This window comes from Diadema antillarum, unplaced genomic scaffold, assembly GCF_040938485.1.
Source record: "Diadema antillarum isolate AM-2024a unplaced genomic scaffold, OU_Dant_1.0 seq00000768_RagTag, whole genome shotgun sequence".
In the NCBI taxonomy this organism is placed as follows: Eukaryota; Metazoa; Echinodermata; class Echinoidea; order Diadematoida; family Diadematidae; genus Diadema; species Diadema antillarum.
Window position 1 is genome coordinate 3,269,069 of NW_027271658.1, and position 26,778 is coordinate 3,295,846.

Sequence of the window (26,778 nt, forward strand, 5' to 3'; positions counted from 1 at the left end):
TAACATCTCGGATGGTCAAAAGCGTTATGTCGCAGGAAAAAAAATCTGATTTCTAATATCTTAATTACATTTCAGTTAAAATCCAGTTAAGGCGTTTGCATTGAAGGACATGAATCATTCTCTGCGCATAGAGGTTGCTACTCATCAAAATAAAAATCATGTCATAGATTTTGAAAGTACGTGCGCCTGTTTGGAAAGGTGCATGCCTGCATCTATACGTGCGTACTCTAGTATAGATGTTGGTGAGGTTGGCTGACTTTAGAAGCCGACAGGCGGCATGAGTTGTAATTTACCGCTGATCAGTGGCGTATCTAGGGAAAACGGCGCCCGGGGCAAGCGCAAAAATTGCGCCCCTAATTTCTGAAAAAGTGTTCAAACCCAACCCCATCCCGGTAGGGACTTTAAAAAAAAAGTCTACATGATATGCTTTTTCAATTATTTAAAAGGGGTCTTTTAAGGGTGATTTAAATGTAATAAATTTAGATAAATTTTGGCGAGCGAGCGCAGCGAGCGAGCCGAAAATTTTTGTATATTTCCGCGTCATCATCACGTTTTGTTTTTATCTTTTTTTTGTGATAAATTTTGGCGAGCGAGCGCAGCGAGCGAGCCGAAAATTTTTTTGTATTTCAGCTTACAAAACATGGAATTCTTGTCATTTTTTGCTTATTAAATCTTACAATTCTAATCAAGAAAATTAATGGTGACGGCCTTACAGATAACGATTTATACCAACAAACTGAGGACTTGAAAAAAAATACTCCAAATTAGTACGCACGAGTGAGCCGAAATTTGTGTATTTCCGCGCCATCATCACGTTTTGTTCTTATCTCTTTTTTTTTTTTTGAGAAATCTTAGCGAGCGAGCGCAGCGAGCGAGCCGAAAATTTATGTATTTCAGCTTACAAAACATGGAATTATTGTCATTTTTTGCTTATTAAATCTTACAATTCTAATAAAGATATAGTGACGGCCTTATAGATGAGGGTGATTTAAATGTAATAAATTTAGATATATTTTGGCGAGCGAGCGCAGCGAGCGAGCCGAAAATTTTTGTATTTCAGCTTACAAAACATGGTTTTCTTGTCATTTTTCGCTTATTAAATCTTACAATTCTAATCAAGAAAATTAATGGTGACGGCCTTATAGGCCTAGATAACGATTTATACCAACAAACTGAGGACTTGAAATAAAATACTCTAAATTAGTACGCGCGAGTGAGCCGAAATTTGTATATTTTCGCGTCATCATTATACGTTTTATTCTTATCTTGTTTGATTTGGTTTTTTGCGCCCCCCCCCCCCGTATGTTCGACACCTTTGGCGCCCTCGTTTGATCCAAAAGGCGATCGCTTCAGAACGAAAGAAATAAAATTGCAGCCGCTGCTCCGTGTAACATTTTGCTTTCTAACGATGGCATGTGTGAACACAATATACATTGTCATTTTGTCCGCGTCATCATCACGTTTTGTTCTTATCTTCTTTTTTCTCTTTATATGAATTTTGGCGAGCGAGCGCAACGAGCGAGCCGAAATTTCAGCTTACAAAACATGGAATTCCTGTGTGAACACAATAAACATTGTCATTTTTTTTGTTTTCATCTTGTTTGATTTGGTTTTCTCCCCCCCCCCCCCCCACCCCCACACCCCCATTCTCCCTCCTTCCCGGTCCGGGCGAGTTTTTTTTTTTTTCTTCTTCTTCTTCTTCTTCTTCTTCTTTTTTCCCTTCTTTTTTTCTTTTTCTTCTTCGTTTTTTTTTTCTCTTTTTTTTTTCGTTTTCGGCGCCCCCAAAGAGTGGCGCCCGGGGCACGTGCCCCCCTTGCCCCCCCCTAGATACGCCACTGCCGCTGATAACAAACAATACTATACTGGCTTGTATTTACCTGCCTGTCCGTTCTTGTGTGAAGCCCACGCTGGTTGTATGTTCGGGAACGGGACTGAATACAGGGACATGGCCATGTTCACTGAGACGGGACACCGCTGTCTATACTGGTCGGATGTGGGCGAACAGCCGGTCAATCTTTCCACACATCCTAACGCAGGTGAGCGGGTACAAATCTGTTTCTTTCACTCACCCCCTATAAGTCGAATACATGTAATTGAATTAGGATGTTGAGCCAGTCATTTCCTAGTAAGTGCCTTTCCAATGCGATTATAGTGGCACTTTCTTTAAAGAATATTTAGAATTCTTAGATTAAGCTTTGAGCTCATTAAAAAGAAAACAATAATTTATTGAAAAAAATGAGATACCGATTCCGTGCGGACATGTTTTTTTTTTCTCCTCCAGTGATGGAGCAGGATTTCAGCAAGACTGTCCATCAGTTTTAGAAGTGTTCAATATACACTACGTGCTCGAAATTCAAGTGGTTGGAGAAAGGAGAATGGCTTTTTATTATTTTGAAACATTCATGATTCATTTATATAATTGATAACCGAATGCCAATCACTTTAATTTTAATGCCAGGTCGAATAATGAACAGGTGAATTCGGTAGTCATGAGGTAGTAAATTCGATATTGCATTACTTTAGTGTAAACTAGTCGAAACATCTATCAATGAGTACATGATACGGGAATACCTACTGGAACATATTCTATTATCAGCTTCACGCTGAACTCCTAGATACTATTAACTATTAAACTTGCTGTGATCATATATTTCCCCTGAAATCGACACTTGAATGGGATTTATGAGAAATTTAATCAGTATAATTCGCTTATAATGGCTTGACACTTTAAACTTTTTCTTGCTCTCTCTTGTCAATGTCCGACAGGACAAATAGGCACCACACTTGCATTTCTTCTTTCCCCCTCATGTTCCCATGCTCTCTTTGTAAATACCCCCCCCCCCCAACTCCTATCAAGTATCATTTAAACTATTTGCAAGCATATAGATTGTATGCACGGGGGTTGCAACGATTTTCAAGCTTTAAGTTTATGTTGCAATTCCTTTGCGTGCTCGTTACCTTGAATAATGTAGCTCTCTTAGTGGAGTTGTATACTATCCTGTAACTGCTTCTTATCAATGTATACTTATTGTATATATTCTGTCTTGGCTATATGAGATGTACTAAGTTGTCTTGCATACATTTGTATGCATTCCTATTTTGTGAACACGCATGAAATCTTGAATAAATAAAACGGATTATTCGTCTGAAATTATATCGTTTCACCCATTTGTGCACCCCTACCCCCCCCCAAAAAAAACCACATCTTTTCTCTGTATAATCGCTTGAATACTTTTACTTTCTTTTTTTTTTTTTCATGTCCACGCATGGAAAAGGACTGACGAACAATTTCTGTCGTAATCCCGACAACCAGGAACGTCCGTGGTGCTACTTCTATGACGATAGTTCGGTGTCGTGGGACTTCTGTCCCATCCCACAATGTGAGTAGGCTACACACACTTACTGTACAGCTGCCATCATAGTCTTATACGAGTATCCCAACGCCCTCTTGTGGCGCGATACCGTAAGTCGGCCATGCAGATAATGGCAAAGTGTAATGTCACCTCAGCACTCGAGCACATGATATTTCCATTCAAGTGCATCACTCGGCGGGCACACCGTGCTACTCAACGACAACTGATAAAAACGACTGCTGGAATGAAATGTCACGTCGAAATAGAGCCGCCTATCTGCCATATCTTTTCAATGGCCTGCCAGTAACGAAATCTAGAAGCACTACTCGCAGAATATCATTTTATTGTCTCGTTTGCTGAGGCAACCTCTTTTTCAAATTGCTTGTACAAAATTGAATTAATTTTATTCTAGAATTTCATCGTGCGAATTCATTTGATTCGAGTGGTATTTGTACTTTGAAAGCGACTGAACACAAAGAATAAGTTTGTAAAACTTTCAAATTTATTAGCATAGATAGTCGAGGGAAAATGAGCACCGAGGGGGATACTATGTCAGATTCACATGACCGGCAGTCGAGATCGCTTTTCATTTTTAATTCAATAGCTATACAGCAACTTTGCCTAAACCACACTCCCAAAAACCTACCTGCACACGTGAACAATTACTTGTTATTTCACAATTTGTCACCTTTCCCTCAGAAAATGTACGGTAGCGTAGTGCAACTGTACAGGTAACGACATGGTAATGTTAATGTATTCGATAGGGTCCCATCCAACTCAAGTTCTGCTTATGATGGCGGGCCCCTGCATTGTTTCCTCTTTTTTAACGTGCAGTTACAGTGTGCGATGTCGCCTTTTTCTCATCATGTCGTCCTATTAGTGACATTGTTGTTATGGAATTGATGATTCCTTTATTGATTTGTATCTTTAGCTTTGTGCTTTGTACTTTATATTAATTTGCGGTTCTACTCAGACACAAAAGGAAAGACAGAAATGAAAGAAAAGAGAAAAAAAAGAAAAGAAAAGAAAGAGTATGTAATTTACCATGTACTTGTGTGTGTTTGTGCGCGCGCGTGTGTGTGTGTGTGTGTTTGTGTGTATGTGTGTATTCTATATCTAGCCTGTCATTATTACAAATTGTAACACACGCTGTATTGTTGATCATGATTGTCATTATTATGTTGCATATTCTCTTTTACTCTAATCTTACTTTATTTTTGTATCGAAGTCAGCCATGATTTGGATATAAGCAGGTGACAAATAAGAACAATCGAATACTAACTTGAATGTCTATTATTAGGGCCCCATTACCTGCATTTCGTTTTAATCACGTCTTCCGAGCATAATTGTGGAATTAGAATGTCACTTACTGTCCGCAGCATCAAAGTGTTCTTCCAATAACTCATCTTCAAAGCTGTGTCCGCATTCAATATTCTGTTCTCAGGCCAGGACAATACATTATCCAACTTCTCGCGTCTTCTGGGGACAACAATTAATTATCGTCTGTGGCCATACAACGAATACAAGGGTAGCGACATTGTCACGGTAGAGGAATGCGCCCTCAACTGCCTACAAGTAAGTCATGCAATGGGTTAAGGACTACAATTCTCTAAACAGTTACTCCCGGACAACTTCCATCCGCGCAATCTAACTTTGATGTCCCTTAAAACGAGTACCAGGCAGTTCTAGTTAAATGATAGAAATGGTTACTCTTGAGGCGAAGTGTGAACACTGAAGTAGTTAATCAGGGTGGCATAGAGCCTAATCATGTTTTTGATGATGATGATGATGATGATAATAATGTTTGCAATAAATGTATGATTATTAGCAGTTACTATAGCACTATATACAACTCCTACTTAAAGAAGTGATTATAAAATACCCTTAGCATTTTCATCCTCATTATAATAACTTCTGGTGTCATGAGTGTTATTAAGAAAAAGTTGACTAAATGAAGACGTTTAATCATTTTTATTACCCTTTCGCTCCGCAGGAGACATCGTTCAAGTGTCGGTCGTTTATCTTCAACGAATTCATGAAATACATCCCGCCTTTCATGTCGGCAGCGCAGAACGACCAGCGACCGGTTTGCATCTGGACTAATGTGAGCATCTACACTCTGGATAACTACAGAGAACCCAAGAGAGACGAGCAGTTCGACCTCTTCACTAGGATTGATGCAAGTAGGTGATTGTCACCTCATTACGGTCCAACTTTCTCATTTTTTGTACTCGTACACTGTAAAAAATGCGACATGCGACATGTTTATGAACTAAACACAGTGTTAAAAATCTAAACACTTTGTTTAACATCTAAACACCCGGTGTGTATAGCACGTGTAAAGTATTGAGAGTTAAAGTGTTTAGCTTGGAGTGTTTAGTTGGAGTGTTTATTCTGGCTATGTCCATATATATGAAGAAGTGTTGGAAATGGTGTGTAAATTGCAATTTCTAGTTTCCTTTTATCACGAGAAAGTGGAAACTGTTACGACATCAAGATGCACTATGAAACAATTCATGTTTTAGGCCTTTCATGGAAATGCCTAATCAATAAGGAAAAAGGATAACCTAAAAATATGTAATACAACTGTAATAAATTTATATTTTGGTTTCGCATGTACAGTTCTATATTCTAACTGCTAGAAAAAAATGGGAGTTGCCTTTGTTAATAATTTCGTTCATGGTTTAGGGCATTACCCAAATGTTTGTTGGTTAGGCCTAAACACTTCTACTGTCAGGGTAAACAGACGCGTTTACATTTAGAACGCCTCGTAAACACGTTCTAAACACCGCACGTGTTTAACATAAACACTGTGCTACTCAGTACTCTACAAGTCAGCAGCGCATGTGACATGACGGCCGCGGCCACAACGCACGCAGTGGTGCCCTGTGCGTGCGCTTCTAGCGCACACTCGTGCTATGCATAATTATGACCATAATCAATGCACAATTGGCGGGAAAGGAGATGTGCGCGTACGTCCTGTACGGATGGATCTATCTGATTGGCTGGCTGACGCTGCCCTAGCAGCGTGATGTGCGTAGGCCTACAGTACGTGCGCATTCGTTCGAGGCTGGCTTGGTATCGTCCACTACACTGTCCTTACGACTCGATCGACTGCGCTGCTGCAGTGCACTGACTGACTGTACTGTCGTACGTACTAATACTGCACTAGAGCGGATCCAGCTAAGATGGCGTCGAAGCGATAAAGTTCTAGCCTGGCCGGCCTGCATGAAAGCGGTAAGTCTACTAAGTCTGCTAAGTCGGTGAATAACAAGATTTATTGCAAAATTGCCCTCATTTAATGTAAAACTGTAGTAGGCGTAGAAATAGGCTACGCCCTGAAAGATTTTGCTCGTTTGTTTTAGTTTTCTATTTCTAAATCTAACGTTAGAACGGGGAACGCTCTAACTGTAACGTGTTAGTGTTGTTAACGTTACAATATTCCTACACTCTATAGATTACCGGTACCGTAGTTATGGGTAAACTCGGCCTAGCGGGTAAACTCACTGTATCTTTAATTTTACGAAGTTATGAAGTATCTTTCATGTGAATGACGATGGGTTAGTGACTATATTTTGAGTGAAATTCAGTTTTATTCCCTGTAAATTCTTCATAACTCAACAGGTGGTGAAAATTGAATGTAAAGCCCATTAGGATGTCTTGGAAAGGGATGCCGATGGCACCAAAGTGGGTGACGATGATGTCCTGATGACTGCTTAAATTCTGCAAGACATTACCTCTGCTGGCAGAGAACGAGGAATGGTGCAGTCAGCAGAGTAAATCAACTGGGGATAGTACATCACTGTATACTACCCATGTGGAAAGTGGAAATCAAGTAAGTACATGTACTCAAAATTGCAGAGCCAAATCAATGAATAATATATACAAGTACTTAAAGGGCATGTAAATGAGTTTCTACAAAATGCAGATTTTAGATGCTTTAAGTTCTTCTGTTTGTTTGTTTGTTTGTTTTGCTTTGGTTTTTTTTTTTTTTTTTTGGGGGGGGGATTACCTACTCCAGACTCCTGAATCCAATCCATTAGCTAAAATGAATATGAAAAATTGATTTATTGCAAATATTGTTGAAAGTGTAAATTACAGATGTGAAAATCTTCACCCAAGAGACAAATGATACAGTAATGGTCGTAACTCTGCTTGATAATGATGATGAATAAGAAAGAAGCAACAACAACAACAAAGACTTGAATTATTTCCAGAAAATTCATCAAAGTAAGTAAACACTGACGCGAGACACTATTAAAGTGCTAATGTGATGAAGGGATTCTGTCATTCCTTTTAATTTGAACTTGCTTATGGATTCAGTCAACTTCTTTGCTATCCATTCATTTTCAGAATCTATGGGAGCAGTTAAGTCCATTGTATTGGAAAGCCAACTGATTTGTTTTCCTTGTGTAATCATTTCTTTTTACCAGCACCAGTACGTCATGGAAGAATTGATCAGGGATCACGCCAAACCTGTCTGGATTAGAATGAAAGATGCATGCGCTTACTTCTATACAACCCGTCTAAAAGTGCAAACATCTGAGGATTACAAGGACATCGCAAGATATGCTGATATACAGTATATCTATAGGCCTACATGCCATATGAAGGAAATGAACCATGGATAATAATTTTGAATGTTACTAATTTTTTTTCCCGCTAGCCATGTGATGTCTAACATCGTCATGATGCACTACAGACCTACATTAGGAGGCATCCCACCTGTTAGAGCAACCTTTCTATGTTTTTTTTTTGTCTTTAATGACAGTGTGCATCTAAACCTGTATACTAGAATAAAGTAAATCATATGGGGGATGATAGGGTTTTGTATGCGATGGGGCTTCAGTTCTCCGTGTGTGTATTACATAATGACGAACCTCTAAAGAAATATGAAGGTAGGGGGCCTGGATATAATTCGAAGAGGAATTCAATGCTTATTTGATGAAAATTGGTTTTGAAATGGCAGGGATATCCAAAACAAAGCGATTCTATTGTCCTCTGTGCTTACGATAATGGTCACCTGCATTCTTATTGCTCATAGATATGTGTAATTGTCTTTTTTAACAGCTGGTACGTAAAATTGTAATTTTATCTAACATGTAAAGACACTTGCTCGAAATCGTTTTGCACTATTAAGAAAAACAATTTTATTCACTTCATTTTATTCATCAACCAATGTCCTTGTAATTCACTGTTAAGGTATTACTCAAGAACTTTGTTCGATTGGCTTTCTGTTATATTCTAGTGCAAAAAGGAATAGAAATCAAAACAAATCAAATCAAAATATCAGCCATTTCATTTTTTCCCCTCAAGTGCTTCCAATCAATCAGCAGATATTTGACGCAAATAAGAGGCCAGTAGTTACATTTGTTTGGAATTCTTTGCAATTTTCTTGTAGACCTGATAGGAAATGCAGTATTCGGTAGTTAATATTTTCTTTCTGAGATATTCTTGAAATCGGTCACATTGAGAGAGGTATTAGAAATGTATTACAACATGTATGGAGAATAGGGAGGAGTCTTGCAACTGACTGACAAATTGACAAGGGAGGAGTCTTGCTGATCACATCGCGTGTTCATGACAGCCTTGCATACCCTCCCGCCTCCAGTTGCAATGCATTATTTTTTCTTTGTTCATATCCTCTTGTCTTTACCAAAAACTCTGCTGTGTCGAGATTGAAAGTAGCCCTCCATACCATGATTATGTGGAGTATGATGAGACTGATTAGATTCTAAGAGACTATTCATGTATACCCATTGAGTTTGACTTCTTTCTCCAAGGTTCTAGCAAGGTAGAAGTTTTTTCTCACTCACCCCTTGAAATCCACTAACATTCTGATATTTCTCTCAAAATAGCAAAAGTGAAAAATCCATACAGTACTGTTAGCCTACATGTACTTTCAGTGATCGTCGCAGTGAAAAGAACAATATCATGTATGTATTTAAGTTCCATTATTGGTACTGATCAGGGATTGCAGATGTTCACCACAGGCTAAATACAGTGAAAACATTTATTTATTTATTTATTTATTTATTTTTGGTCTCCTTATGATGGAGTGCATCATCTACACTCCCTGATCAGTACCAATACGACCATAGTGTTGTGCATGGTATAATTTGCCGTGAGTTAATCTGGTTCGGGTACACCCCAAAGCACTTTGCCAATAATTGATGCAATCTTCAAGGTCGGCATGGATTTGTTCACAGACTGCAGTTATGTTCCTGGAGGTGTTACGTACATGTCAAGCTTCCGAAGTGTTGAGTTGCAATTCACAATCAACAAGTTTATTAGTTTGTTTTACAATACTATTAAGAATTAGTTCTGAATATAGTAGAAAGACGGCAATTCTTGAAAGTAGGCCAAGAATTACATGTGACTGAAAATCAATTGTTAAATGCAATATTTTTTTTCCCTCCAAAATGAGTTGTGTGCCATTTCCTGCATATACAAACTTTACTGTGTGTATAGGAGAGAATTTCATTTACGTCTTCGTGTACAGGCCAGTGACTCCCAGGTATCTTGCATTTAACTCAGTATTGTGTCGTATAGCAAAACATGGCAATATTTAAAGGGGAAATCCAGTCCAAATACAAGTTAGTCTGATAAGAAAGAGTAAAATATTAAGAGTTCATTGGTAAAATTTTGATTGAAATCGGATGTAAAATAAGGAAGTTATGACATTTTGAAGTTTCGCTAATGTTTGAAGAAACAGTTCTTGAATGGTTGATATGAATATGCAAATGGCAACGTGGGCATGTCATTCCTTCACAACTTACTTAAATTCAAGTTTTTCATTCAAACGCAATTATTCCCGAGGCTCAAGTCCTGATATATCTAACTGATTACTTTTCTGAAGTTATTCAACCAGCAATACCATAATATTTCACATTTCATTAACATAAACATTGCATTTCATCATTTTTTGTACACGATCAACGGAAAATTGTGAGGTTATGGCATGGTCAACTCACTCATTTGCATATTCATATCCACTTTTAACTGCTTTGAAGAAATTAGCAAAACTTCAAAATTTTATAACTTCCTTATTTTTCGTCCAATTTCATTAAAATTTTTACTGTTAAACTTGTAAGATTTTGCTCTTTTTTATCAGACTATCTTATTTATTGGACTCGATTTCCCCTTTAAAGGATTTCAACTTATTATTCATCAGATATTGCCCAAGCTTTGACTGATGTTTTGATAACTTGCATTCAGAGGTAAATTCTGGGTAAATTTAATTCTATATAATGTTATGCGTTTATCTCATTCCATGCAAAAAAAAAGTGGAAACAATCCACTTTACATTAATAAATACATGGGAATTAACATACATGATGATATGTCTCATTTAAACACGTAGAAATTAGCATGTATGAGTGTATGATGTGTAAACATGTCTCATATAAACACGTGGAAATTACCATGTATGATGCGTAAACATGTCTCATATAAACACTCAGCATGTATAAGGTGTAAACATGTCTCATATAAACACTGAGAAATTGCGATGTTTAATATGTAAACATGTCACATGTTTAGTGTATGCAATTTTGTGATCGATCTAAAAATCAGACATGTGTTCTGAGAATAAACACTAAAATGGCAAATAAACATGTCGCAGTGTTTTTAATCTGTCACAGCGAATAAACATGTCGCAGTGTTTACATTGTAAACAGTGCGTCATGTTTATTTTTTGTTTCAGTGTTTAGATCTTAAACATTGTGGGTGATTATGTGACTGTGCGGTGTTTAGTATTTAAACACTGTGAGTGATTATGGTGTAAACGTTTGGTGTTTAGGCTATAAACAGAGCAGGTGTTTAGTTTTTAAACATCAGAACCGTTTAAAACATAAACATGTGTGTGTGATGTGTGTGTGATAAACACCTCGGGTGTGCTGAAAATAAACACAGCATGTGTTTAGTTCCTAAACATGTTTAATAAATAAACGCGTCGCAGTGTTTTTAAACTGTCACAGAAAAGTGTTTAGTTAGGTGTTTAGAAACTAAACAAATTTTTTACAGTGTAGGACCATGGTTATCTTGGTCTCGACTAGTGAACATGAATGTACATGACGTAATAATATAATCATAACAATATTGTATATTATCTTTTAGTGATCGTGAGTTCTGTTATCTCATTGGTCAATCAACCACTTAATATATCCTTCGGCCTCATGGAATATGGCACCAGACCGTAGATATTTGCCCGTATTTCGTGAACAAGCAGGGGATATTTAATAATATCGTATATATACATATAAATATTTCTTTCTACATCCAGGCCTATGTATCTATATGTATGTCTGTCTATCTATCTATCTATCTACCTATCTATCCATATATTTCCGTAACAGACAGGTGGTTAGGTAAACAAAATACACATATAGATATTGATATATCATTCAAGTTAATATTATTCTATGTTAATCATACTTGACATGAGTACAGATGTTTATTAAATTGCTTTGTGTTATGATTGTAATCATAGAATGATTTGGCCTTTCATACCTTGCAAGGAATGGAATCATTATCACAATCATAAATTAAATTCGTTCTCGTACAACGCATGCTACGCCAGGCTGAAAACCTACCCCTCACTAACACTGGAATGTGCCATGATCTAACCTTATCCATTATCTATCACTTTATCCATCACTAAATGCTATCAGTATGTGATGCATACGAACCAACGGAGTATCCAGGTAAGCATTGGAAATTCTTTAATTTGTTTTAGGAAACAATCTCACGCAGGAAACATGCCACAAAATGTAAAAAGAAATGACCAGCACTGAGAGGTTGTATATCTTCTTCTTCTTCTTTTTTGCCATATTATCTGATAAGTTTTTGGTTTCTGTAAGATGTCCGGGTTTTAGTCGAAAGTTTACTTCCGTTATGTTTTAATGTTTTGCGCTTCATCGTTATGTATAAAACTACGTGCAATATTGTACATCACATTAGTTCTCAAGAGCATAAATACAAACACGACAGAGAACTCCTTCCCCTTCTCTATCCAAAAGATCCGTCCACCTCCTCCCCATCCTGTCCAGGCCAGGAGGAGAAATGAGACTGAAATGCATGAAACCTTCACTGAAATGTAAGCCAACAGAGGAACCAACCGGGGAAGCCAACCAACATATTGTACAATTTTATGTAGAAATGTTAAATAGTTTGGCAAGGGGAAACTAAGTTTCAAGTTCCGGTCACTTGCTATCAGCTTGTAATCAGGAGATTCATTTCACTTTTCATGTTTTTGTCGTTGTTGTTGTTGTTGTTGTTGTTGTTGTTGTTGTCGTCCTCGTCATTGTCGTCGTCGTCGTTGTTGTTGTTGATATGCTCGGATGAGTGGGTTTATTTCTCACTCCGATCCGTAACGTGCAATGTAAACACAGGCAAGCAGTATCAACAAACAAGAAGCATCAAATCCAATTTAAATGATATCATATTCTGCACAAATTATGAAAATATTAGTTGTATCTAATTAGTTGATTAATTAGCTAGTTAGTTATATCATCTAGTTGATCAGTTAGTTATCTAATCTAAGTCAGTTATCTAATCGTAGTAATACAATCACAGTCCTGCTGTCCTACCAATCTTGCTAACTGCACTGCTAAATCCTGATGTAGTAGATGAGCTTTCACTGAATAACGTACAACTCGCCAAAATGTAGGTCCTATAGTAGCACCAGTTTTGAAAATTCTGTGGTTCCAAGATTCTAGTAGAATAGAAGCAGAGCGTCGTTTTTGACGTGCATGCATTATATTTCATAGAAAAACTCTTATCTATAAGCTTTGTTTGCAATCGCCATGATTTTTTTTCTTTGCTCTCTTGGATTGTGGTGTTTTGTTTTCCGAACATATTAAAGCGCCTTTATCTGTTTATGATCCGTTTGCGCGGATTTATCCTCCTTCACTGGAATAGCTTCGGTCCTGTTACTCGCTACTGTCATATACCCTGACACTTCTTAGAATATGGTTCTCTCTCTGGTCCTCGTTACCTACAGATCTTTGTCCTCTTCCTCTCGGCATGGCGTCGGGCGTGATCGCCGATGCCCAGATCACCGCGTCGTCGTACCTCGACGCGGAACACATGCCACACTTTGCGAGACTCGGCAACAGGTCCTCGTGGATGCCCGCCCTCAACGACCCACAGCCGCACATCGAAATCGTCTTCCCTTCGCGAATGATCTTCACCGGCCTGATTGTGCAGGGCGAGGGAGTCAACGACGGCGCCTTCGTCGAGAGCTTCTACGTACTGTATCGAAACGACGACAGCCTGGACAACCTCTGGTGGTTCATTATGGACTTCAGTCACCTCGAGATCACCGACGTCGTAAGTCTTTAACGATGATAAAAGCATCGCATGTGAGGTGCCAGCCACGTTCCGCGCTGTAGACTTTTTAGAGACTTAGTCTTTATAGTGCTTATAATCATATTGTTGTATTCATGATCACCGGTTTTGTACCATTTCCAAGTAAAAATTTTATCTTCCGATGGCATTATGTCAACTGATCTCGTTGCTACTACATTCTTGCTCGCGGTCCATATCAGGCACATCATTCGTTTCAAGAGATCATAAGATTATTGGAGGTTAAATAGATGAATATCACTTAGCGTTTGAATAAATAATTCATTGTTGCGTCTTCACTTCACGTTGTGAGACTGGCGACAAAAGTTACTACTAAAAGAAGTGATTTTCCGATACCGGGAAACTTGTGATGTATATGAATTCGCTGCTTTGCATGTGTTGATATCCATTTCCCAGCTATTCCGTGGGAACGGAGAGCCCCACTGCGAGCGACCCGTGTACTTCGACGCGCCGATCCGTGCTGCTCAGCTGAGAATCATTCCCTTTGAGAAGTACAAGAACATCTCCATGCGGCTGGAGGTCCTCGGATGTCGAGATGACGGTAAGACGGTCTCGTTTGTCTGCTTTATACCCACATTCCACACAGATTTTCTCTCATCATCGGTCACTCATTGGAAGCAAAGTTTATTGGTTCCGGCCACCCACAGTAGTACATCGGATCGCAGTCTGATGAATCAGACTTGGTTGGTCGACTATATTATGAGGTGATTTTCAGACATGTCGCGAGTGATTCTCGTCGGACGATCTTGTCTCACCGCATGACATGTCTGACACTGACCTGATAGTCGACAATCACAAGTCGGATTCATCGGACTGCGATCCGATATGCTTCGGTTGGTGGCCGGAAACGAAAAACTTTGCTTCCGATGTGTGACCGATGAGAGATCATAGCAATTGGAGAACTATCGAATTATGTTATTTTGTGTTTTTAAGCATCAAAGCTCCATTAGGTGTTTGCACTGAACGAGTGAATACCTGTATCCGGTAGAAGACGACATACACTGGGTTCAGCTATGACCTTGTCAATAATTCAATGTGTGGCAGGAATGTGAATAGGGTATAGACTTCCAGCAATCTTCTCTTTCATAATTGTAATTGCATTCTCGGAGTTATGTTGTATATCATGTGCGAACTTCGTGTAGTTCTTTACTTATTTCCTCGGCTGTGACGTTTCAGACTGCGACTTCACACTGGGTATGCAGAACGGGCGAATCCACGACAGTCGCATCACAGCCTCGTCCAGCCTGAGCGAGGTCCTCTACGGGCCCCCTCAGTCCCGCCTGCGCCCCTACGGGCAGCAGAAAGATGGCAACGGATGGATGCCCTCCTACCATTCCAACTCCCGCTTGGCAGACTACGACACTCCCGCCTTACCTGAGGTCAAGGAGTGGATCCAGGTGGGTCAGATGTTGTCCCAAAGGGGCATGTTCAATTATCTAGGTAGACAGCTTTAGAAGTCGTACAGTATGACTTTTCTCTAACCTTAACACGAAAGAATTGGATTACAAACATGTCTAAACCACAATCAACTTTGTTCACTTTTTGAAGTTCCTAAATGGTTAGAGCATTCAACTGCCCTTTTTTAGCATATCATTCAGTAGGCTCCCTATTATGTTTTTACAATGTCCGGTGTATTAGTGTAGAGAAGAAAATATCGAATTTATGTCTCACAAATACCATCTTTTAACGTATCACAACATTCGCTTCAAAACCACTTTCAACGACCCCCCCCCCCTTGTGCATCAAATTTTGAAAAGAAAACAAACAAGTAATCACGGTATACATTATACAAATAGAATTTACCACCAGCTTTATGTCGGATTTCACGATGGCTGTTAAGATAATTTGTAGATCAGATATATTTGAAAGTTTATATTTCTCTTACTAGTCATCAAAGTACTGTTGCTTTTGACTTTCACAGATCCATAAAAAAGTTCAAGTTGTGGATGAATGTTATCAATTGCACTCGGATTTTGGATTGCATGCTACCATACCTTTTCTATCTCTGAATGTGACGTCGTCTTCCCTCCTGGCCATCGGTGACAGGTGGACCTGAGGACAACGTATCTCATCAAGGCAGTGTTGACCCAGGGATGCGGGCGTCGCTGGGTCACGGCTTTCACTCTTCTCTATTCGACGTCCAAACAGCAGTTTCGACCCTACAAGCTCGGCAATGAAACCAGGGTGAGCGCTTCTTCCCATCAACCAAATAGGGACGGGGGGGGGGGGGGAGGGGGGATGATAATGTTTCTAAATCCAATTCCATTCAAGCATTCTTCTGCATTAATTTTCGGCATTAACGGTTGTGTGTCGTACAATCTACAGCAGAAATTACAATGGCCGTCCTCTGACATCTTCAAAATCGATGTTGCAAGGTTCAAGATTGTCTATTCAGTATGTACATATGTAACATATACTTTTGGTGAACGGCAGGAATCCACTAAGTCTGTTTGCACACTTTCCTTGAATGTCTCTTGTATTCGTCGTGTACTGTACCTTTTTGAACATGTATAATTTAGTACAAGATTTGCCTTAAGTCGTGTAGTCGTAGTGTCAATGGATAAAAGCATCGAATTTGTATATACAACGTATTAAACTCGTCACACAGAGAAACGGGAAAAATTAGTGTATTGAAGACTGTAAAGGCAGATTCTAATGTCTACATGCAGTCAAATCGCAAAATAGCAAACTCTCGCATATGTGTTTTTATAAGTTTTGCCCGTTTACGCTTACGTTTGGCTCGCTTTGAAACACGTGCAAAGAATGTCTTGTTTGTTTCTATCATGGATTTATTACAACTTATTTCCATTAATTTACAACTTGTAGAACAGCAGCTCAACATTACACAATAAGAAGGATACAACTGAAAATGCTAGAACTTGACGTACAGGGAAGGTGAAAAGGATGCAAAGGCAAATAAGTACAGGGAAATAGTGTCTCGCAAATCCTGAGAGCTTTAGCAGCTTGGCAACAAACAACCAACTCAGCGACACAAGGTTTCTTCAAACTTCAGAATATCGGCAAGACTGAAGAGATAATGACTGCCAATGTCTGTATCAGACGTAAAACCCAAATCAGCCTGATTACATCGTCATAATGTTAAACCTTACCTCACAAAAGCACTACAAACGCAATATAAAGCAATATTATAATCTTCTTCCAACAGATATTCCTGGCCAACACGGACAACAACACGGTGGTGAGGAACAACCTGGAGAAGCCAACCGTGGCTCAGACAGTTCGCTTGGTCGTTCAGTACAGCCACAATGGTATCTGTCTACGGTTCGAGCTGGTTGGATGCAAACACAGAGGTGGGTACAAAGTATAGCAAAGTATGTCAAATTTCCCTTCCTTTTGTAGCGCAAAGGACAATGGTAAAAGTCGTCCTCCATCGCGCTGCTAAAAACTGAGGTGATAAGTAAAATTTTGATTTGGCAAGTTTGTTATGGCTGCTTCCATCTTAGTAACGGAAATAATAATGATAATCTTCAGTGTTGCTACTGCTCTGCCTGAGTGTCCTGCCGTTGTTATTACCCAAGGGTTGCCAGGTATCCCATTATACTCCTTGGTCGAGAGGGACATGCATCTTGTCCAAGGACGGAGACACTTGACGGGATTGGAACTCGGGGCCTTCGACCTTAGAGTCTTAGCGTCTAACCCACCCTGCTACATCGCCCCATTTGTGTTAATTCCAATCCATCAACTGGTATGTGCAGGCATGTGATGACATTATCCATTAATGTAATAAGTGACTGCCAAACCCCCCAGGATCATTGCCTCAAAGTTCAATTCAAGTCACGTGCAAACTATAGGTTGCCAAAGGGTCTGCAGCAGAGGTCTAAAGGTCTGTAGGTCTAAAAATCTAAAGGTCTAAAGGGAGAGAGCGATAGAAAGTGAGAGCGATCTAAAAATCTAAAGGTCTAAAGGGAGAGAGCGATAGAAAGTGAGAGCGATCTTATCATGTGAAGAATAAGATTGATTTTACTTCGAGAGTGAACGTGATATATGACGGAGGCGTGATTAAAAGATTTAAATCTGTCTATTTTTTTTTTCTTTTAAATTTAATCATTCTGGACCCCCGCCTTGCAGTGTGCGGCAACCGTATCGGCATGGAGTCGCGGTTCATTGCCGACCGTCAAATCACGTCGGCAGTGGAAGAGTGGTTCGGCCCACCTGCCGCCGGCCGACTCCATTTCCCAAGGGGATGTTGGATACCAAGCAGCTGGGGAGACCATCACTGGATTGAGGTACTTGTCGCATCTTTCATAAAGACTCGTTTATCATCAAAATTATAATTTTTTCTTGTTATTTTGTTTTATCGAGCATATGGATAAGAACTTCCGAATATTAAGTGTTTATTTTTATGGCAGCTGCGATGCGATTGTGTTGAGACTGATCGATGATAATTCTTACAATTCGCAATGTGGCGAAATTTATACATCACTGTAACGGGCGTTCATATTGTGAAGTCACAATTCAATGAACGACTTTATTCTTGTGTCCTGTGCGTCATCAGCAAACGCATTTACTGGGCATATTGTGGTAAGATAACAGCCCTAGGAAAGAAAGTGTAGTTAGAGAACGACATGAAATTCAAGGACACTTAAATATTTGCACGCAGTCTAATGTGGTGTCCCGAGCACTCCGCCTGGCATTGCCACTATCAGCTGATATCTTGTAAGTTTTCACGTTCTTTACGTTTTCATCATGAAATTAGATAGAGTATATATGTTGTACATGATTTGTGATTGGTTGAATTAGCACCACCAGTATAAGGAATGTAATCCCTATTTGGATTTGTGCCGTCGCTCAGACAACAGAAAAAGTGAGGACCCTAATGAAATAATATAATGATCAGGTGACGGACGAAGTCAAATTAAAATTGTTATATGATGCTTGTCGGGGTACAAATGTAATCATATTAATATTGTTTGTTTCTATGGCAATCTCATATTATGGTAATGATCAGGTGCAGTTGCTGGGGCGGTACACTATCACTGGTGTCATCACTCAGGGAGGTTACGATGATTGGACTCGTGAGTACATGTGGGGCGAGTACTACCGGCTGCTCTACCTCAGCAAGGACGAGCAGGAGTGGCGGGTTTACACGGATCGCGCCGGCAACCACATGGTAAGGACGTATTCTCCTCATGGTCACCTGGTATACACTTGAGATTTATTCCGTCAATATGCTATGAACAATGAAAGCACAGGTTTTCTAGATACTCGCGCGCACAACAGCTACAAGACAACGACCAATCAGCTATAAGCATGCGAGTTGTTGTCATGGCAAATTCAATTATTATCACTGAACTATGATAATCGCTGATGTGTGTATGACTCAGTGTCCCGTCGTTTGAATGCAAAGAGTGTGAACGAAGACTTGAATGGAGCCACTCAGTGATTTCTGTCCTTCCTACCAATCGTGTTCTCTCTCATCAGGACTTCCCCATGTACCCCGATCCTCACACTGAGATGCGACACGACCTAGAGAGACCCTTCATCACGTCAGCAGTACGCCTTAACCCTCGCTCCTCTCGGGGTCAGTTCTGCGTCCGACTGGAGCTGCTGGGCTGTAGACTTGTCGGTACGTTCTTCCCTCTTGCTGTCACTGCCTTGCAATTTTAGTGAACAGGGAATTCTCTCCTACAAAGAATTATTTCCTATTCCGTCCCCATTCACCTAGATCACTTAGCGATAAATCGATCAGTTAACATCAATCATTTTCCCGATTGTTTTGAAATGTAACCGGTAATTTCACGTAACGGGTAGCCCTGAAATATCTATCATTCTGGATTCTTGAATGTGGGAATATCCAATGCGTTCTGTTTCTTTCATGTTCTTTTCCTACTTATTCTCCCTTGTCTTCATTATCACCTCCCCTTCTTTTCCTTCTTCTTTTCTCTAAATTCTCTCTAACCTATACCTCCCTCTCATTCTTTCTCTCTCTCTCTCTCTCTCTCTCTCTCACACACACATACACCTACTAGAAAATTATTGGGTCAGAGATCGTGGCTGTGGCATATGTTACTAATGTCAAAACCAACATGATACTACAGGAGAAATAACGCAGTAGACCTTTGCCGTTACTGTTTGTAATTTTCAACGGGAATCATTCCGTCTGTCAGCTGAATTTACGTTGCTATCAATATGACTGCCTACTTTACCATTCCGACAGAATACGGACAGATCTGCGGCGAGACTAGCGTAGCTAACGACGGATTCTGCCTGTCCACCGTCAACAACCAGAAGGTGGACTCGTGTGATAATATCTTCATGGAGGGCAGCTACCCGATTGCCATCTCCTCACAGAAGACACAGGACTTTCTGGAGAAAAATAGAACAAAGTAAGAGAGCGAGTGATTTCTGTGTAGTTTGGAAACTATGGTGGCTGTTTATTAAGTCTCAAATCACGAGAATTAAAACAGCAGACTGTGCAAGAATTTTTTGAGCGTTTGAGATTTTAACATAGCCATTCCTGTTAGGTTTTAGAAACTGTAGCCTTTATCATAACAGTTTTCACGTTCTACAGATTTCCTCTCGTGGAAACTTTACTCTGAAAATTTAATACTCATGGTAAACGAGTGTATGTTAAAAGTGAATCACCATTCTTCTTGTAAGAAAGTATCGATTCGAGGACGAAATCTATGGAGAACCCTTTAAAATTTCAACTGTTACTGCATTTATGTGCCGTTCGTTTGTGACATGCCTAAACTTTGATAGACAAATGGTTATACCTTATTTGAGATAATGTAATAGTCAACAATAACGATGATGATAACAACAATAAAAGTGTTGATGAGAACAATTAGAAATCAACAAAATTGGAAAGGGTATTTGTACACATTGAGAGACTTCTGAAGTGCTTACACATCACTGGTTATTACAGACGATGTAAAAATACGAAAGATGTTAATCTACGATGCAGGAGGCACCTAAAGTAACGATGAATCAATCGCTCCGCTTTACATCATGCAGATTTGAGCTTCCATACCGATATCAGTACGTGATCGGCCTTCGCATGCTCCAGTCTCAGGGTCAGCACAGCTTCACGTGGCGGGACGGGACCCCGGCCACTTTCCAGAATTTTCGCTGGACGCCTGACCAGGTGGACGTAAACTCAACGGAGGACTGGTGTGTTTCCTTCGACATGGACGATGGTATGAAGTGGCGAGCTTACAAGTGTCGAGACGACCTCATCTCACGAGCCACTGTATGTCAGATTGGTAAGGTAGCGAATGCGTGTGTATTTGTGTGTTTGTGTTTGTTTATTCGTTGTTTTATTTCCGTAGTTAAAAATCACCATAGTCAATATAGTAGGATAAAATGCTTAAAAGTAAAGAGTTCAAGGGGGAAAATTGTACGGAGGGTAGTCCCTTTTTCAGTTGTGACTATGATACCTTCTGTGTGTATGATGGTATTTGTTTTAATGCATGCGTTCGGCAGAGTTTTTAACTGCAAGTAAAGCTTTAATTCCAACGCCTGATGATGACAGGGTGCTTGATGCACGTTTTTGAATTCGATGTGTTCGTTGGCATTTGTTGTATGTTATTAAGTGTTATGTATTACAAATCTCATAAACTTAATTTTGCACAAAGTACCCTTCCTGCTGTGTGCATGAGGGAATACGTGTTCTGGTACATTCGAAGATTTGTCTCTTTTTCACGCTATAAGAATAGTCAGTGACTTTTCGGTATAAAAATGTCAATGTCTTTACATAGCTGTATTATTTACACCATATTAAAAATGATTATTACGCCTTCAAGTCAGTCTGACAAGACATGAAATGGACGCCCTAATCATGAGGAAATCAAAATCTATGCATGCGAGGGATATAAGTTCACATCTCATGAAGATCACGTGGCGAACTCGCTGATGTAGTCTTATATTCACACCTTTCCGGACAAAAGTGAACGATACCATACGATTCTTTCTTCGAGGCAGACTTGTACAAATGAACAAATGGTTGCAAACTCTGTAGGCGCCTACATCGTGCCATACGAAGATGAAGGCGAGTGACGTCACTGCCACTTCGACATTCTGACCTCTGAAATCTATTACATAATTATATTTCAATGGTTTGTTTTCTTACAGACGTCGATGAATGCTTGACGAGAGACAACGGATGTTCTCATAGATGCCAAAACGTAGAGGGCAGCTTTCACTGCATGTGTCCACGAGGCTATCACTTGGAGAGTCTGAATGGCTCCACCTGTACATGTACGGCTCACTCAAACGTTACAGTCCCAGCACAGCAGATTTGGTTGCTGTATACACGTCACACAACCTAGATTTCATATAGTATCAAGTATTATATATATTGGCTGTATTAAGCGGACTGAGGAACTGGAAAAATGATGCATGTGTACATAATTTTTTATCTCTTTAATTATCAGTTTTAATCGTTGTCTCTGTGATGGCCACCTTTCCTTGAGATTTGAAACGTTAGATCGGTTTATTGCCAGAAGTTCTAAATGGTAATCCAGGTTACTACTGACCAGTATGTCATGCTGTTAAATCTTTTATTTGGAATGAAACACTGCAGTTTTTTTCTTTCGCAAAACAGGCTGCTTTCAAACATTTTTCTCCTCCTGACACAATCTGAAAAACAAGCATCTCTTACAGGAGTTTACCTAATTTCTCTGTTTTTCTCTGTATAGCTGTTTGTCAGAGCAAATTCCACTATCTGGCTGAAGCAAATCTCACTCAGAACGGAACGGTTTGCGAATTCCACGCTGACTTCGAGCGCTCCCCGTTCAGTAACACGACATCAGCCATGGAGTGTCGTCCAAGACAATCCCTAACAACTTTCCCAGAAGACTCAGGGGTTTGTCTTTTCCTTGGTTTGACATGATGTACGATATCATACTGATAGTGATGATAATGATAATGATGACGATAATTGCACTAATAGTGATAATGGTAACAGTTGTAGCAGCATCAGTAATTGTAGTAATGGTAAATTAAAATAATGATATAAACAGTAATAATGACAATCATCATCATCACCATCGTCATTATCATCGCCATCATCATCATCATCGTCGTCGTCGTCGTCATCATCATCATCATCGTATTATAAAAATGATAATACCAATGATAATAACATCAATAATGATAATGATAATGAAATGATAATAATAGTGACGAAATGAAATATCTTGTTGAGCAGAATTCTCTCACAAAAGTTTCTTCTTCTACTCAGAATCAGTAATGTCTATTGTATGTTATAGCGCTGATTGTCAACCATTTAAATACATGTAAATATTTAAAGGCAGAGCAATGGCCTACTGGCTAGACTAGACACGTGCAATATCATTTCAAGAGATGTTCTCGGCAAGGTTGGCATGATTTTTGTCATGGCGTGCCTAGTAACTCTTGGCTATACATAGGATAGGTAGAGATAATCATACCGTCCCTCTTTTCTGTTTGTCTTTATTTTGCTTTTTGTTTTGGCTCATTGAAACAGCTGTCCAGGCACAGAAACAAACGAAACCAGTTCGGACATCATCATCGATGGCCACGATGGGTTATGCCGTGGTCGACACCCTCTTCGTCGCCCGACCCGACGCCATGGTACATGGAGGAAGAGTCTTCGGCGATATGCTCCACAGGTTTGGCACTCTCTTCGGATTCCTTCGGATTCTTCTTGTGAAAAATTATCCAGTAATTAATCCAGTAAACCCAAAATCAAGCAGCTGATAGGCTTTTACGGTATGGTTGCTTCTCAAGAATTGAATAATTTTTGTTGGGTCATTAGAAAATATGCATCCTTCAGTTGTTTCAAGAAGCTCTGAAGATATTTGTTTCCTTGACTGATGTCTACCCTGAGCTTGTTTGTATTTACGCTCCATGAGCATGATGAGACGGCTGCATGTTGTTCCAATGATAAATTATTAGCTACGTAACGCTTAGTTACATCTTATGTATAATTCCAATGATGTCACGTTTAATGGGAAGTGTCCACGAAGTGCTTATCATATGTATGTATGTGTGCATGATGTATGTATGTATGTTCGTATGTATGTCTCACATTATGACAACAACATTATCCTCTATTCCTGTGGATTTTGGAGGTGCCCAAATGTTCTGTCTTTCGCTTGTATTGCAATTAACAATTTTACAGGCATTGCGTATATATTCACAACAAAGAGCCCTATCTCCTATACAACAGTCAAGTAAATTGAAGAAACTTAAGCGTTAGAAGCTAAACTGGGAGCCAATTCAAAATAATTTCTGGGCAATTCTTGAGAAGGAGAAGATGATATAAGTCACTCCGTACCTGTCCATTTGCTCCTGATAATTATGTCTTCTTTCCTGGTTTATGGACAGAATTCGCATCTCTGCGTTGCGAGGAGTTGTGGGAGTCACACCAGTCTGTGGTAGAAACCAGTCTGACTTTTGGTCTGGTGGAATCCGTGAGTTTTCCCCCTTGGTACAACACGGGTCAGTGGTGCCAGATGAGGATCCACGTACCCGAAGGACAGATCATTAGGTAGAAAAAGAAAGTCCTGGTATCAAATTTTTGAGCGGCCCGAACTAGCTCACAGGTTTCATGCGTAGTCTCCGATCTCATCAGTCTACGAAACATGAATGTCCACATGACTGTGAAACTTTTTAGGAAACTGTTCATGTAAATTCGTCAGTGTACATTATGATGATAGCATTTTAGACCTATGTAATACGTCAGTATCTTTTAATAAGATTTACATGGCATTCGCATAACACAATTACTAGGGAGTAGTATTACGCATATGAAGTGTTCATATCGACATATGTGTTGTAATTATGTGCGAAATCGTTTTGGCGAGTTCTGAAGATAATAGGCGGATAAGGAAGAAGAAAAAATTAAAAAGAAAAGAATGTTTAAAAAACAAAGAGAAATAAAGGAGAGAAATAAAGAAGTCGAAGGAGAAGGAGAGACAAAGTAGTATCAGAAGAATGAAAAGGTTAAAAAACCGTCATGTTGCATGGGTGATTGCCGTGATGATGACAATGGTGATGGCACGATGGTTGTGATAATGACGATGTCGATGATAACAAGAAATAAGAGGGACAGAAGGGTGAAAAGCGGGAACTTGACAACAAAAGGAATTTCAGTCATTCAGTCAGTCAAAGAATGAAAAACACGCATTGCCAGCTCTTTCTTACCAAATGCTACACGTTGCACACACAATGTAATCAAACTAACGCATGATTACGTGAGCGGACACCATGCAGTGTACAATACCATGAATACGGGAACAAACCGTAAAGAAATTACATATTATTGGAGGGTATCCATTCAGTCCTGGTTGGCTGATGTCATTGAATGGGACAATGAAGCAATTTATTTATTGTCATACGTACGTAAGCAAGAGAATGAGAAGGTCCCAAATAAAGTTTCTAAGTGTTCAAACGTAAAAATAAGTGCTGAACTGTCTTCCGCTGATCCATTCATGTTGGACACATGTTTTGTTTTTGTTTTTAACCAAGTCCTCATCAATAATTATTCCACATAGATTTTTCTTCCACGAGATGACCCTCCGCCGTTCCAGCCACTCTGCCGCTATCTGCATCGACACTCTGAACATCACTGACCGCATCCCAAACAAGGGACAACTCCTCCGAGGCTCCTACTGTGGCCACTTCCGGGACCTCAAGGTCAAGTCAAGGTCGAATGATGTTACCTTAAGGCTGGAGATGGGTGCGCTGGAGGCTGACATGCCGAAGAAGCTCGGTTTCATTGCGACCTACGACACTCTAGGTAACAATATGCTATATAAACTACGTGTGCGTTACGAATCCGTTACAAGTGTACAGATCAAAATAACTGAATGAAGATAAATATTGTCTGTCATATTGTGTTAACATCTTATTACCATCCATCCATTTTGTTATACGACTGATATGATTTAAACTTGCCTCACTCGATTCTCTCTCGATACAGTTTGGAGCAACCACTATGGAGAGTACTGAGGATGGTTTTTAAGACACGACTTGATTACTTGATCTACGTGGAATACTCTCTTTCACATTTACTCCAATAGGCCTATCAGTAAACTTTACCGGCGTATGATACAATACTTAGTAACGAATGACAAACATGCTCTTTTCTCTGGATTCTTCCCGCTTCTTGTTCCACATTCTTTCCAAATGAGACTCACAATGGGATCGAGACTCGGCTGTTAGCAAGGCATCAGTGATCCTTGCCTGACCTTTTCATGGCATGAGTATTTGACTTGGTATCTTGTCACCAGTAAGAGGAGATGGCAATTCATTATATCCCTGAGAACAGAGATTAATCATACTAGTATGCGGGATGCAACGAGATGAAATCAATGGACAGTGGAAACGTAAATGGTTCTTTTTTGGGGGTGGTTTGGGTGATTTTACAATCAGCCTTCTGTTAAAGGACAAGTTCACCTTCACATGAATGCGGATTGAGTGAATACAGCAATATCAGTAGAACACATCAGTGAAAGTTTGAGGAAAATCCTGTCAAAACTATGATTTTTTAAAAGTATCTGCTTATTCACTGCTGGATGAGAAGATTGAAATTTCCCTCACACTTTCACTGATGTGTTCTACTAAAATTGCTGCATTTTCTTAATTCACATGTATGCGAAGGTGAACTTGTCCTTTAAGTCCCCATCGCATTCGTTTCACCTTCAGATTGCTCTCAGTCGCATGAAGAGTGCGATCCGGGATGTGGGAGGCAGGACCCCTTCACGGCACCACGGGGAAACTTCTCCCTCGACAACCTCGGACGGTCCAGTGTCCAGCCTTTCTCCGCCTGCACCTGGACCATCACGCTACCGGAGGGCAAGTTTATCTTCCTCAACTTCACGGAGTTCGACGTTGAACGCGACGCCGACTCTGGTGCGTGCGTGGACAGCGTAGAGATCGTCCCAACGTCGCGTCGGTGGGACGAAGGCCGTTCCCGCCATCTGCTCTGCGGGACTCGTGCTGGCTACGTCATGACAAATGTATCGTCCGTCACTCTCATCTTTCAAACTGGTCTGGATTCGGAGTCTCACGGATTTCATGTCGTGTATTCGTCACAAGGTGAGTGGAA

At 39.9% G+C, this 26,778-nt stretch overlaps 1 pseudogene; it reads left to right on the plus strand.

The window, feature by feature from the left end:
• The window catches only part of LOC139738799 (uncharacterized), a 126,687-nt pseudogene that overhangs the window by 57,950 nt on the left and 41,959 nt on the right, over nucleotides 1-26,778 (plus strand).